Source organism: Venturia canescens, unplaced genomic scaffold (assembly GCF_019457755.1).
Source record: "Venturia canescens isolate UGA unplaced genomic scaffold, ASM1945775v1 PGA_scaffold_15__1_contigs__length_3012046, whole genome shotgun sequence".
Classification (NCBI taxonomy): Eukaryota; Metazoa; Arthropoda; class Insecta; order Hymenoptera; family Ichneumonidae; genus Venturia; species Venturia canescens.
The window spans coordinates 1,383,641-1,399,296 of record NW_025108584.1 but is presented as its reverse complement, the minus strand read 5'-3'; the positions used below and the strand labels follow the sequence as shown (position 1 = coordinate 1,399,296).

The window sequence follows — 15,656 nt, the reverse complement described above, 5'->3', positions numbered from 1 at the left end:
TTCACGAAATTGGAAGTGAAAAACCATTGCCTTGGCTTCTCTCCAGGGCCGTGAAGATTTTTTCCCTGTTTCTTGAGTTCCTTATTTCTATTTGAAATTGAAAACTATGGAAGAATCCCGACTTTTAGCGGAGATATGAATTTCTGCATATAACATCCAATATCATGATAAAAAATCGTTTTTTCACGAAATTGGAAGTGAAAACACGTTGCCTTGGCGTCTCTCGAGGGCAATGAGAAATTTCTCCCTGTTTCTTCAGTTTCTCTTGCCTATTTGGAACTGAAGATCATGATGGAAGGTCGATTTTCAGCGGAGACATGAATTTCGCCTTATAATATACAATTTCATGATAAAAACTCGTTTTTTCACGAAAATGGAAGTGAAAAAAAATTGCCTTGGCTTCTTTCAGGGTCGTGAGGATTTTTTTCCCGTTTCTTGAGTTCCTTTTCCCTATTTGAAATTAAAAATCATGGAAGAATCCCGACTCTTAGCGGAGATATGAATTTCTGCTTATAACATCCAATTTCATGATAAAAACACGTTTTTTCACGAAATTGGAAGTGAAAACACGTTGCCTTGGCGTGTCTCGGGGGCAATGAGAAATTTTTCCTTTTTTCTTCAGTTTCTTTTGCCTATTTGGAACTGAAGATCATGGTGGAAGGTCGATTTACAGCGGAGACATGAATCTCGCCTTACAACCTTCAATTTCACGATATAAACTAGTTTTTTCACGAAATTGGAAGTGAAAACACGTTGCCTAAGCGTCTCTCGGGGGCAATGAGAAATTTTTCCTTTTTTCTTCAGTTTCTTTTGCCTATTTGGAACTGAAGATGATGGTGGAAGGTCGATTTTCAGCGGAGACATGAATTTCGCCTTATAACATACAATTTCATGATAAAAACTCGTTTTTTCACGAAATTGGGAGTGAAAACACATTGCCTTGGCGTGTCTCGGGGGCAATGAGAAATTTTTCCTTGTTTCATCAGTTTCTTTTGCCTATTTGGAACTGAAGATCATGGTGGAAGGTCGATTTACAGCGGAGACATGAATTTCGCCTTACAAACTTCAATTTCATGATATAAACTAAATTTTTCACGAAATTTCAAGTGAAAACACGTTGCCTTGGCGTGTCTCGGGGGCAATGAGAAATTTTTCCTTTTTTCTTCAGTTTCTTTTGCCTATTTGGAACTGAAGATCATGGTGGATGGTCGATTTACAGCGGAGACATGAATCTCGCCTTACAACCTTCAATTTCATGATATAAACTAGTTTTTTCACGAAATTGGAAGTGAAAACACGTTGCCTTGGCGTGTCTCGGGGGCAATGACAAATTTTTCCTTGTTTCATCAGTTTCTTTTGCCTATTTGGAACTGAAGATCATGGTGGAAGGTCGATTTACAGCGGAGACATGAATCTCGCCTTACAACCTTCAATTTCCTGATATAAACTAGTTTTTTCACGAAATTGGAAGTGAAAACACGTTGCCTTGGCGTGTCTCGTGGCAATGAGAAATTTTTCCTTGTTTCATCAGTTTCTTTTGCCTATTTGGAACTGAAGATCATGGTGGAAGGTCGATTTACAGCGGAGACATGAATCTCGCCTTACAACCTTCAATTTCATGATATAAACTAGTTTTTTCACGAAATTGGAAGTGAAAACACGTTGCCTAGGCGTGTCTCGGGGGCAATGAGAAATTTTTCCTTTTTTCTTGAGTTTCTTTTGCCTGTTTGGAACTGAAGATGATGGTGGAACGTCGATTTTCAGCGGAGACATGAATTTCGCCTTATAACATACAATTTCATGATAAAAACTAGTTTTTTCACGAAATTGGAAGTGAAAACACGTTGCCTTGGCGTCTCTCGAGGGCAATGAGAAATTTCTCCCTGTTTCTTCAGTTTCTCTTGCCTATTTGGAACTGAAGATCATGATGGAAGGTCGACTTTCAGCGGAGACATGAATTTCTCCTTATAATATACAATTTCATGATAAAAACTCGTTTTTTCACGAAAATGGAAGTGAAAAAAAATTGCCTTGGCTTCTTTCAGGGTCGTGAGGATTTTTTTCCCGTTTCTTGAGTTCCTTTTCCCTATTTGAAATTAAAAAACATGGAAGAATCCCGACTCTTAGCGGAGATATGAATTTCTGCTTATAACATCCAATATCATGATAAAAACACGTTTTTTCACGAAATTGGAAGTGAAAACCGTTGCCTTGGCGTGTCTCGGGGCAATGAGAAATTTTTCCTTGTTTCATCAGTTTCTTTTGCCTATTTGGAACTGAAGATCATGGTGGAAGGTCGATTTACAGCGGAGACATGAATTTCGCCTTACAACCTTCAATTTCATGATATAAACTAAATTTTTCACGAAATTGGAAGTGAAAACACGTTGCCTTGGCGTGTATCGGGGGCAATGAGAAATTTTTCCTTTTTTCTTCAGTTTCTTTTGCCTATTTGGAACTGAAGATCATGGTGGAAGGTCGATTTACAGCGGAGACATGAATCTCGCCTTACAACCTTCATTTTCATGATATAAACTAGTTTTTTCACGAAATTGGAAGTGAAAACACGTTGCCTAGGCGTCTCTCGGGGGCAATGAGAATTTTTTCCTTTTTTCTTCAGTTTCTTTTGCCTATTTGGAACTGAAGATGATGGTGGAAGGTCGATTTTCAGCGGAGACATGAATTTCGCCTTATAACATACAATTTCATGATAAAAACTCGTTTTTTCACGAAATTGGAAGTGAAAACACGTTGCCTTGGCGTGTCTCGGGGGCAATGAGAAATTTTTCCTTGTTTCATCAGTTTCTTTTGCCTATTTGGAACTGAAGATCATGGTGGAAGGTCGATTTACAGCGGAGACATGAATTTCGCCTTACAACCTTCAATTTCATGATATAAACTAAATTTTTACGAAATTTCAAGTGAAAACACGTTGCCTTGGCGTGTCTCGGGGGCAATGAGAAATTTTTCCTTTTTTCTTCAGTTTCTTTTGCCTATTTGGAACTGAAGATCATGGTGGAAGGTCGATTTACAGCGGAGACATGAATCTCGCCTTACAACCTTCAATTTCATGATATAAACTAGTTTTTTCACGAAATTGGAAGTGAAAACACGTTGCCTAGGCGTGTCTCGGGGGCAATGAGAAATTTTTCCTTTTTTCTTTAGTTTCTTTTGCCTATTTGGAACTGAAGATGATGGTGGAAGGTCGATTTTCAGCGGAGACATGAATTTCGGCTTATAACATACAATTTCATGATAAAAACTCGTTTATTCACGAAATTGGCAGTGAAAACACGTTGCCTTGGCGTGTCTCGGGGCAATGAGAAATTTTTCCTTGTTTCATCAGTTTCTTTTGCCTATTTGGAACTGAAGATCATGGTGGAAGGTCGATTTACAGCGGAGACATGTATTTCGCCTTACAACCTTCAATTTCATGATATAAACTAAATTTTTCACGAAATTGGAAGTGAAAACACGTTGCATTGGCGTGTCTCGGGGGCAATGAGAAATTTTTCCTTTTTTCTTCAGTTTCTTTTGGATATTTGGAACTGAAGATCATGGTGGAAGGTCGATTTACAGCGGAGACATGAATCTCGCCTTACAACCTTCAATTTCACGATATAAACTAGTTTTTTCACGAAATTGGAAGTGAAAACAGGTTGCCTAAGCGTCTCTCGGGGGCAATGAGAAATTTTTCCTTTTTTCTTGAGTTTCTTTTGCCTATTTGGAACTGAAGATCATGGTGGAAGGTCGATTTACAGCGGAGACATGAATCTCGCCTTACAACATACAATTTCATGATAAAAACTCGTTTTTTCACGAAATTGGAAGTGAAAACACGTTGCCTTGGCGTCTCTCGAGGGCAATGAGAAATTTCTCCCTGTTTCTTTAGTTTCTCTTGCCTATTTGGAACTGAAGATCATGATGGAAGGTCGACTTTCAGCGGAGACATGAATTTCTCCTTATAATATACAATTTCATGATAAAAACTCGTTTTTTCACGAAAATGGAAGTGAAAAAAAATTGCCTTGGCTTCTTTCAGGGTCGTGAGGATTTTTTTCCCGTTTCTTGAGTTCCTTTTCCCTATTTGAAATTAAAAAACATGGAAGAATCCCGACTCTTAGCGGAGATATGAATTTCTGCTTATAACATCCAATATCATGATAAAAACACGTTTTTTCACGAAATTGGAAGTGAAAACCGTTGCCTTGGCGTGTCTCGGGGCAATGAGAAATTTTTCCTTGTTTCATCAGTTTCTTTTGCCTATTTGGAACTGAAGATCATGGTGGAAGGTCGATTTACAGCGGAGACATGAATTTCGCCTTACAACCTTCAATTTCATGATATAAACTAAATTTTTCACGAAATTGGAAGTGAAAACACGTTGCCTTGGCGTGTATCGGGGGCAATGAGAAATTTTTCCTTTTTTCTTCAGTTTCTTTTGCCTATTTGGAACTGAAGATCATGGTGGAAGGTCGATTTACAGCGGAGACATGAATCTCGCCTTACAACCTTCATTTTCATGATATAAACTAGTTTTTTCACGAAATTGGAAGTGAAAACACGTTGCCTAGGCGTCTCTCGGGGGCAATGAGAAATTTTTCCTTTTTTCTTCAGTTTCTTTTGCCTATTTGGAACTGAAGATGATGGTGGAAGGTCGATTTTCAGCGGAGACATGAATTTCGCCTTATAACATACAATTTCATGATAAAAACTCGTTTTTTCACGAAATTGGAAGTGAAAACACGTTGCCTTGGCGTGTCTCGGGGGCAATGAGAAATTTTTCCTTGTTTCATCAGTTTCTTTTGCCTATTTGGAACTGAAGATCATGGTGGAAGGTCGATTTACAGCGGAGACATGAATTTCGCCTTACAACCTTCAATTTCATGATATAAACTAAATTTTTCACGGAATTTCAAGTGAAAACACGTTGCCTTGGCGTGTCTCGGGGGCAATGAGAAATTTTTCCTTTTTTCTTCAGTTTCTTTTGCCTATTTCGAACTGAAGATCATGGTGGAAGGTCGATTTACAGCGGAGACATGAATCTCGCCTTACAACCTTCAATTTCATGATATAAACTAGTTTTTTCACGAAATTGGAAGTGAAAACACGTTGCCTTGGCGTGTCTCGGGGGCAATGAGAAATTTTTCCTTTTTTCTTCAGTTTCTTTTGCCTATTTGGAACTGAAGATCATGGTGGAAGGTCGATTTACAGCGGAGACATGAATCTCGCCTTACAACCTTCAATTTCATGATATAAACTAGTTTTTTCACGAAATTGGAAGTGAAAACACGTTGCCTTGGCGTGTCTCGGGGGCAATGAGAAATTTCTCCCTGTTTCTACAGTTTCTCTTGCCTATTTGGAACTGAAGATCATGATGGAAGGTCGACTTTCAGCGGAGACATGAATTTCGCCTTATAATATACAATTTCATGATAAAAACTCGTTTTTTCACGAAAATGGAAGTGAAAAAAAATTGCCTTGGCTTCTTTCAGGGTCGTGAGGATTTTTTTCCCGTTTCTTGAGTTCCTTTTCCCTATTTGAAATTGAAAATCATGGAAGAATCCCGACTCTTAGCGGAGATATGAATTTCTGCTTATAACATCCAATATCATGATAAAAACTCGTTTTTTCACGAAATTGGAAGTGAAAACACGTTGCCTTGGCGTGTCTCGGGGGCAATAAGAAATTTTTCCTTGTTTCATCAGTTTCTTTTGCCTATTTGGAACTGAAGATCATGGTGGAAGGTCGATTTACAGCGGAGACATGAATTTCGCTTTACAACCTTCAATTTCATGATATAAACTAGTTTTTTCGCGATATTGGAAGTGAAAACAAGTTGCCTTGGCGTGTCTCGGGGGCAATGAGAAATTTTTCCTTTTTTCTTGAGTTTCTTTTGCCTATTTGGAACTGAAGATCATGGTGGAAGGTCGATTTACAGCGGAGACATGAATTTCGCCTTACAACCTTCTATTGCATGATATAAACTAGTTTTTTCACGAAATTGGAAGTGAAAACAGGTTGCCTTGGCGTGTCTCGGGGGCAATGAGAAATTTTGCCTTGTTTCTTCAGTTTCTTTTGTCTATTTGGCACTGAAGATCATGGTGGAAGGTCGATTTTCAGCAGCGACATGAAATTCGCCTTATAACATACAATTTCATCATAAAAACTCGTTTTTTCACGAAATAGGAAGTGAAAAAACGTTGCCTTGGTTTCTCTCCAGGGTCGTGAGGTTTTTTTCCCGATTCTTGAGTTCTATTTGCCTATTTGAAATTCAAAATCATGAAAGAATCCCGACTTTTAGCGGAGATATGAATTTCTGCTTATTACGTCCAGTATCATGATAAAAACTCGTTTTTTCACGAAAATGGAAGTGAAAAAAAAATTGCCTTGGCTTCTTTCAGGGTCGTGAGGATTTTTTTCCCGTTTCTTGAGTTCCTTTTCCCTATTTGAAATTAAAAATCATGGAAGAATCCCGACTCTTAGCGGAGATATGAATTTCTGCTTATAACATCCAATATCATGATAAAAACTCGTTTTTTCACGAAATTGGAAGTGAAAACACGTTGCCTTGGCGTGTCTCGGGGGCAATAAGAAATTTTTCCTTGTTTCATCAGTTTCTTTTGCCTATTTGGAACTGAAGATCATGGTGGAAGGTCGATTTACAGCGGAGACATGAATTTCGCTTTACAACCTTCAATTTCATGATATAAACTAGTTTTTTCGCGATATTGGAAGTGAAAACAAGTTGCCTTGGCGTGTCTCGGGGGCAATGAGAAATTTTTCCTTTTTTCTTGAGTTTCTTTTGCCTATTTGGAACTGAAGATCATGGTGGAAGGTCGATTTACAGCGGAGACATGAATTTCGCCTTACAACCTTCTATTGCATGATATAAACTAGTTTTTTCACGAAATTGGAAGTGAAAACAGGTTGCCTTGGCGTGTCTCGGGGGCAATGAGAAATTTTGCCTTGTTTCTTCAGTTTCTTTTGTCTATTTGGCACTGAAGATCATGGTGGAAGGTCGATTTTCAGCAGCGACATGAAATTCGCCTTATAACATACAATTTCATCATAAAAACTCGTTTTTTCACGAAATAGGAAGTGAAAAAACGTTGCCTTGGTTTCTCTCCAGGGTCGTGAGGTTTTTTTCCCGATTCTTGAGTTCTATTTGCCTATTTGAAATTCAAAATCATGAAAGAATCCCGACTTTTAGCGGAGATATGAATTTCTGCTTATTACGTCCAGTATCATGATAAAAACTCGTTTTTTCACGAAAATGGAAGTGAAAAAAAAATTGCCTTGGCTTCTTTCAGGGTCGTGAGGATTTTTTTCCCGTTTCTTGAGTTCCTTTTCCCTATTTGAAATTAAAAATCATGGAAGAATCCCGACTCTTAGCGGAGATATGAATTGCTGCTTATAACATCCAATATCATGATAAAAACTCGTTTTTTCACGAAATTGGAAGTGAAAACACGTTGCCTTGGCGTGTCTCGGGGGCAATAAGAAATTTTTCCTTGTTTCATCAGTTTCTTTTGCCTATTTGGAACTGAAGATCATGGTGGAAGGTCGATTTACAGCGGAGACATGAATTTCGCTTTACAACCTTCAATTTCATGATATAAACTAGTTTTTTCACGAAATTGGAAGTGAAAACATGTTGCCTAGGCGTGTCTCGGGGGCAATGAGAAATTTTTCCTTTTTTCTTGAGTTTCTTTTGCCTATTTGGAACTGAAGATGATGGTGGAAGGTCGATTTTCAGCGGAGACATGAATTTCGCCTTATAACATACAATTTCATGATAAAAACTCGTTTTTTCACGAAATTGGAAGTGAAAACACGTTGCCTTGGCGTCTCTCGAGGGCAATGAGAAACTTCTCCCTGTTTCTTCAGTTTCTCTTGCCTATTTGGAACTGAAGATCATGGTGGAAGGTCGATTTACAGCGGAGACATGTATTTCGCCTTACAACCTTCAATTTCATGATATAAACTAAATTTTTCACGAAATTGGAAGTGAAAACACGTTGCATTAGCGTGTCTCGGGGGCAATGAGAAATTTTTCCTTTTTTCTTCAGTTTCTTTTGCCTATTTGGAACTGAAGATCATGGTGGAAGGTCGATTTACAGCGGAGACATGAATCTCGCCTTACAACCTTCAATTTCACGATATAAACTAGTTTTTTCACGAAATTGGAAGTGAAAACACGTTGCCTAAGCGTCTCTCGGGGGCAATGAGAAATTTTTCCTTTTTTCTTCAGTTTCTTTTGCCTATTTGGAACTGAAGATCATGGTGGAAGGTCGATTTTCAGCGGAGACATGAATTTCGCCTTATAACATACAATTTCATGATAAAAACTCTTTTTTTCACGAAATTGGAAGTGAAAACACGTTGCCTTGGCGTGTCTCGGGGGCAATGAGAAATTTTTCCTTGTTTCATCAGTTTCTTTTGCCTATTTGGAACTGAAGATCATGGTGGAAGGTCGATTTACAGCGGAGACATGAATTTCGCCTTACAACCTTCAATTTCATGATATAAACTAAATTTTTCACGAAATTTCAAGTGAAAACACGTTGCCTTGGCGTGTCTCGGGGGCACTGAGAAATTTTTCCTTTTTTCTTCAGTTTCTTTTGCCTATTTGGAACTGAAGATCATGGTGGAAGGTCGATTTACAGCGGAGACATGAATCTCGCCTTACAACCTTCAATTTCATGATATAAACTAGTTTTTTCACGAAATTGGAAGTGAAAACACGTTGCCTTGGCGTGTCTCGGGGGCAATGAGAAATTTTTCCTTGTTTCATCAGTTTCTTTTGCCTATTTGGAACTGAAGATCATGGTGGAAGGTCGATTTTCAGCGGAGACATGAATTTCGCCTTACAACCTTCAATTTCATGATATAAACTAAATTTTTCACGAAATTTCAAGTGAAAACACGTTGCCTTGGCGTGTCTCGGGGGCAATGAGAAATTTTTCCTTTTTTCTTCAGTTTCTTTTGCCTATTTGGAACTGAAGATCATGGTGGAAGGTCGATTTACAGCGGAGACATGAATCTCGCCTTACAACCTTCAATTTCATGATATCAAGAGACTCGGTAGAGTCTCAGGACAAGTACATTGACAGCTCTGTCGTCTGCTGGCCCGAGGCTCTCGCCGAGACTATATTATCTCTGAATAAAGTAAATTTCGGCAGTGGGGGTAAAATTGACATGTCATTTTCTTGAATTACGAAGCTCAGGAGTTACGTCGCAACTTGAAAATTGAACTTTCAGCTAATTAAGAAATTCTCTTTCGATTGCGCCCAAAATCAACACGATCGGTGGCGTAATTGCTGAGAAAAAACTTTGCACGGGCTCAAGATTATGCAAAAGTTACTGACACATCACGAGTTCGACGTATACGTATACGCGTTTTGACGTAGTTAGTGGTAGTAGAGTTGTTGCCTCTACGCATTCTGATTGGCTCAACGATTTTGGCTCCTCCAGCTGCTAGGCCGACCGCGGGTCGGTCAAGAGTTAGAAGGCCTAAAATAGCGAACAGGCATTCTGTATATCTATATATGCGTTATACAGAATGCCTGTTCGCCATTTAAGGCCTTCTAACTTTTGATGCCTTACCCCGACCGCGCTCAGACTCCGTGATATTATATATATATATATAAACCATGTGTCAGTTTTCGGTCATCGTATAAACAAACGGAGTAGTTTGACATTATGAAATGATGCGTGTGGGATAAATAAAAAAAACTTTCGTCATCTAACGAAGTCCATAATACTAAAACCTGTGGAATGCTAAATTACACCGGTATAAAAGCAGTCGCGTTAATGTAGACTGTGATCTGTGTGTGAAAAAGAATAAAATTAAAAAATACGCGGTGCATGTCGACGACACTTCTTAAGATTTCATTAATTCGTTTTAAGTTTATGATCATTTATTTATATCATTTGTAAATAGGTTATAAGATCAATACATCGATATCGCACATCCGAAACTATCCGAGACTTATTTTTGTAGTGAACGTCATTTTGACAGGTGAGGTTATGATCCCCAAAGTGCTGTTGTGTGCGGATTATAAATGAAAATGGTTAGTGAAAAGTGGAAGGAGTTACGTGATTAAGTGACGTGATTAATTAGTGTTTAATAATAATGACAATAATAATCATAATTGTTGGATCTAGGGCATGCCAATGGAGCTATGGAAGAATTTGTCTCTCTCATTGATCCTCGGTGTCTCTGGTCACCAGCAAAGGAGAAGCTATTTATGAGAGCAATGAGAAACCTTAGAACGAATTGACATATTCCAGGTATCGCTGTTTTAAAACTAGACACTCCGCTTTAACCTATACAATGATTACTATAGTCAAATTATTAGAATAACAATAGTGTACAAATTTGAATGGAAACTTTTTTGAAGTGTTAATTCGAGAAAATGACAAATTTCTATAATTTCTTCATTCAATTTACAGTGTGTATGACAAAAATAGTCACTTGTGTCCTTTTGAGACTGGCCTGATAATGAAGAAGATTGTATTCCTTAATTTTACTGGATTAAAGCAATTTATGAAGAAGATCCAAGTCCAGAGGGGGTGTATCAACAAAAGATTTGGGACCGATAAATGAGTGATGAGTTTCTGGTTTTGACGGTGGTGAGCTTGCTCTAATTAGCTTCAACAGATGAATATATTTTAATGGAACCGTCTGAAGTCTACGAGCCTTTCATCGTTGCTGTCAGAGAGAAGAAAATCATATGAGCAAAACGGTTATTGAATTCCTACTGGACGAGGCAGATGTGACTCATGAGGATCTCATGAACAAATTACAGGTAATCAAATAGGAAAATAGTAATAATTGGCAGATACTTCTTGGAGATGAGTAAATTATTTCGAAATTTCTCAGGCACTTCAGACGGTTGTATCTCTAAAGGTTTGGCACTGTTCTCCAAAGATTCAGTGCTCTGACGCTCTTAGTTTATTGTTGAAAGTAAGTTTATATTATTGTGCAAAACTGTATCTGCAAAATTTATAATTTTTTCAAATCCCACTAATTCCGAAATAATAAAAAACATTTTTTGACCTATAATATATTTTGATTCATAAAAATATGTGCTTTTTTTCAGGTGCCATCGAAGGCGAGGAAAATCTTTTGGCCACCTTGGAAATGAAAGAGAAGTTCAGCAAGTTTGAACAGAAAACAAGCTGTGGTAGTGCAGCATCATAGATCCAAAGACTTTGAAGGAAGAGATCGCCCGAGTGTTGGTGAATAAATAGAAAATCAACGGATTGCAGATGACGATAAGAATGATGATGACAATCACGAGGAGGAACAAAATTCAGATTCAGAGGACGATCCAGATCGATTGTGGTGCATTTGTAAACGACCTCATAATAACAGATTTATGATTTTATGCGATTTCTTTGAATACTAGTTCCATGGAAAATGTGTCCACGTTACAATGCTATGGGTGAATATTATTTGCTTTTAACATCCATTTTCCTTTGCACTTAGTTTTCTCCAATTATCGAAGCATTCGAACACTATCTATGCTTGATTCATTTCTTTACGCAGGACAACAAATGGAAGAGCAGGGAATAGAACGGGTGTGTCTAAATTGTTTGAAGAAAAAAGGATCAAGGCAATCCGAGTTTCAAAACAAAAAAACCTCAACCAATTGCTTGAAAAACTTCGATGAAAGAAGACTCGGAACGTTCTCCCCGCGCGATGACTCCTGGAAGCAGTGGTATTACTTCGAACGGAAAAATAGTAAAAACTCCGAGTCAACCTGTCGTCGTTGAAATTCCGTCTGATAAGGCTAAATGTTCGTAAAACACTTTACGGAATTATTGATAGCTCGAAATCGCGAGAGTAAAGATTTGAGTCTGAGCGACGAAGATATCAGCTATTTAGCGCTGAACATTGAGCTCGAACTTTACAAATATTTTGGAGACATGGGGGCTAAATACAAAAAATCGAATTAGCGAAGCTAATTTCTAATTCTATTTATAACAAAAAAAATTTAACGTTTTCATCGATTTAACGTTAAACGTACGAATTTAAAGCAGCAAAGATCCAAAGGACCACAAGAGCCCTTCTTAAGCTCTATAAATGTAATGATAAATAAAAGTTTACCAGTTTTCATTCCATTGTTATTTCATTTCAGTTTTTGAGAATTGTACGATCCCATCGTTTCTCTATTTACTCGTATATCACAGTTTATATATATATGAGTTTTTTTATATAAATTAGCCGTCAATTTGTGATAGCGCTCTATACTCATGATACTAGTGACCCGGGATCGATCTTTTCACTTGATTTAATTATTTTTCTTCTTCAATCTTTTTCGATTTATTTACATTCTTTTTGTCGTTTACTGATGGCGACAGACGGAAATTTTTTAAGTTTTCATCCCAGTTTGCTTTTCCATAGCATTTTGATTGCATTTCTATAGCAATCAAACACCGAAACTCATATATAAACCGCGATTCATTATTTATATGAGAGTGTGTTTGTACATTTATAAATTATTGGGAACAAATAAACTTCATTGAGTTTCATCTGGATTCAAAATCTTCTTATTACAATCTTATACATAAACGGTGATTCACGATTTATATATAAGTTTTGTTGTTATTTAATAACGTGTCGTAGTGCAGTGCTCAGCGTTGCAGGCTTGCCACCCGGGGGTCCCGGGTTTGATTCTCATTCTCGAGAGTCGTTTTTTTTCAATCTTTTATTTTTTCTTTTTGATTAAATTTTGCTGCCCTATTGCTGGTCGAAATGTAAATTTCTTAAATTTATTACCCTTGAAAACGGAAGAAAACGTGTACCCAATTTCAGTAACTCATTACCTTTCACGACAGTACAACGTTTTGAAGAATTTAGTAATGAATTTGAAAAATTTATATTTCGACCAGCACGCGGTGCTGCTGTGTGCCAGCATAGGGCAGCAAAAAAATTTGATCAAGAAGAAAAAGCGAAATAAATTGTATAAAAAAAGACCCATATGAGAGAGCCTCGACCCATATTTTTATAAAATTAACAATAAAACTTATATATAAACTGTGACTGACGATTTATATATGAGTTTTGTAAACTGACGTTCATCCGTTGTGATAAAATGATAAACGATTATTAACGAGCCTCGCTCCATTGAACCATGTTTTTTTCCAATTTTCTCTTGCTACAAAAAATAAACAAAATTTTTTCTTTTTTCTCTTATTTTTCTTTCTTCTTTAATTACGCTATCAGCCACTTGCACGATTTATCGAGAATTCTGAGTGGCATGGATGCTAACAGATCGAGGATTTAATTATTTATCTCGAAATCTCTACTGCCAGGCACGCTTGATTCTTCTCGATCCATTCCTGAGCCATTGCCGCGTCACTCGCGCAAAAATTGTATAGTATTTTGGCCTTAAACGACGCATTATCGGGAGAGTGAATTATAAGGGAGTACGAGAAATAGCGAAAGTATGAAAATGTTTGGATAGTTTAAGGATACTTCTTCCCAGGAAGAATAAAAAAGTGGGCAACGTTAGCGCAAAACTAACGGTTGTCTTTCATTCCCAGGGATGCTCCGAGAAGACTCAGACACTTCCGGCCAAACTGAACCCTTCGGTGTAGCCGTAATTGAAATTATTGGAGCATGTGTTCGAAAATGTTTTTGATCGCAACGCCTGTTTGCTCCCAAGCTGCTTTGTTGGGACAAAAATTTCAACTTTCAACTTGAATGTTATAGGAACTTTGATATTAACCGTCAAATATACACTCACGCAATTTACTGTCATTAGCTACACGCTGCAATGCAAAAGCGAGAAACAAAAAGAGGGAAAGTAACAGAAGAAAGAGTCAAACTTTGGCAATGGTTTATTCATTCATCTGGAAAACGTAATAAAAATCTTGTTCCAATAGAAAGTGAGGATAATTTTCAAATTCCAAAATACAATACAGTGAAATAAGAAAACTGAGAGAAAACAAATACAAAGCTCAAATAAGGGTCCACGACAAAAGCGATAAACGTTTATAGAATAATTATCGTTAAAGATAATTAAGCGGTCTTATCGTTAACGAGTTTATATTAATAAAAAAAAGAAACACTGTCAAAAAGTGAAAAAAGGGGGAGAAAAAAATAATGAAGACTTTGGAACTTCCACAGAGTCAATTGTGTCCTGCTTGAATCATAAATCGGGCTATTTGAAATTTTGACAATAATTGTACGTTCGTCGTTTTCTTTGGTGGTCCTGGTGTCGGTGTTGCTGGCGACATCGAAACTACTTCCGTCAGATCTACGTTTTAAAAATCTCAAATTAGTCGAAAATCAATTCGTTTTTTTGATCGAATCTTTGTATATAGAAAACTTGGTTCTATGTGATTATACTAATTTAATATAAATCCTTCATCAAACTCAGTACTCCTACAACTAAAACTTATTAAGAATTTTTTTATTTTTACGTACCTGTATATCCTTTACAATGAGAATCTTTCATCACGTCGTAATATCGCAGTTAATGCTTTATCGAATCGCACACGAAACTATCTTTGCTTCCAACCCTTTCACAAGGCGCCCCGTTTGTATAGGTAACCCTCGTACGTTCTATTCTCCGCTACGTTGCTCGATAATTGTGCACAATATTGTTGAGATGAAGTTTGTATGGTGGTAACGCCTATATTAATAATGAAATATTGATCAAATATGTAATAAATCATTCAGACGTATGATACTGACGATAATATATTGTTGATCAAATATATGTAACAAATCATTCAGACATATGATACTGAAGATAAAAGCTTAAACGATTGCGGGAACATGAAAAAGTTAAACTTACTGGAATTGACACTTTCGTTGTCACCACCGCTACGCATCAGAGTATGAGATTGCAAACCAAAATCGGTATTTGGTAATTCTAGTTTGTCCCAGAGAATTTTTTACTTCTGTGGTAAGGTAACTCAATTCAGTCTCAAGTTTGTGAATTTCTTCTAACATATAAGAGAATTGATACGGTACCATTGTACCAAGGTTGTCTTATCTGTAAATAACAAAGCATAGCATAAAATTAAACTGAATGTCGTGAGAAGAAAAAATAAGGGAATCATTTAAAACTGGTAACTGGTTAAATAAAAGTAGGGAAACGGAAGTACAAATTACCCTTGCTTAATGACTTTTTGATTGCTCTTAACGATACCATCGACAGCCTTAAATTCTTCCTTTTGTTGCCTATCCTGCTGCAAAACTTTGAGATCATAAGCTGGGCCATGAGCAAATTCTCCAAGATAATACCACATATATCAAGACTATGCAGGTGAGACTGGCCTTAATACCGGATGTTCGCTGTTGGATGTGTACATGAAATTCAAGAATATTGGACATTGAGCATGCTGTATTTTGATATAAATGAAAACACTTTGTCCAAGATGACTGACAAAAGAGCCACGTTTGTCCTCAACCACGGTGCTTCTTGCTTCTTGCTTCATTACCTCCAATTTGTTCATGAGATCCTCGTAAGCTGGATCTACCTCGCCCAGTAAGAATTCAATCACCATTTTGCTCTTATGAATTTCCTCTCTGACAACATCCATAAGAGGCTCGTAGGCTTCGCATGGTCCCAACAAAATATATTCACCAAAAGTTGTGTTGAAGCCGATGGTATCTAAAGTGTGGTAATTCG

General features: G+C 37.3%; 1 long non-coding RNA gene across 1 annotated transcript; it reads right to left on the bottom strand.

Moving 5' to 3' along the window:
* Positions 1-13,912: 13,912 nt before the first annotated feature.
* On the bottom strand, positions 13,913-15,424 carry LOC122418602 (uncharacterized). The gene is made up of 4 exons (XR_006262549.1): positions 15,137-15,424; positions 14,817-15,017; positions 14,444-14,651; positions 13,913-14,273 (listed from the first exon to the last, which is right to left on the bottom strand). It is a non-coding gene; the product is annotated as an uncharacterized lncRNA (long non-coding RNA).
* Positions 15,425-15,656: the final 232 nt, after the last annotated feature.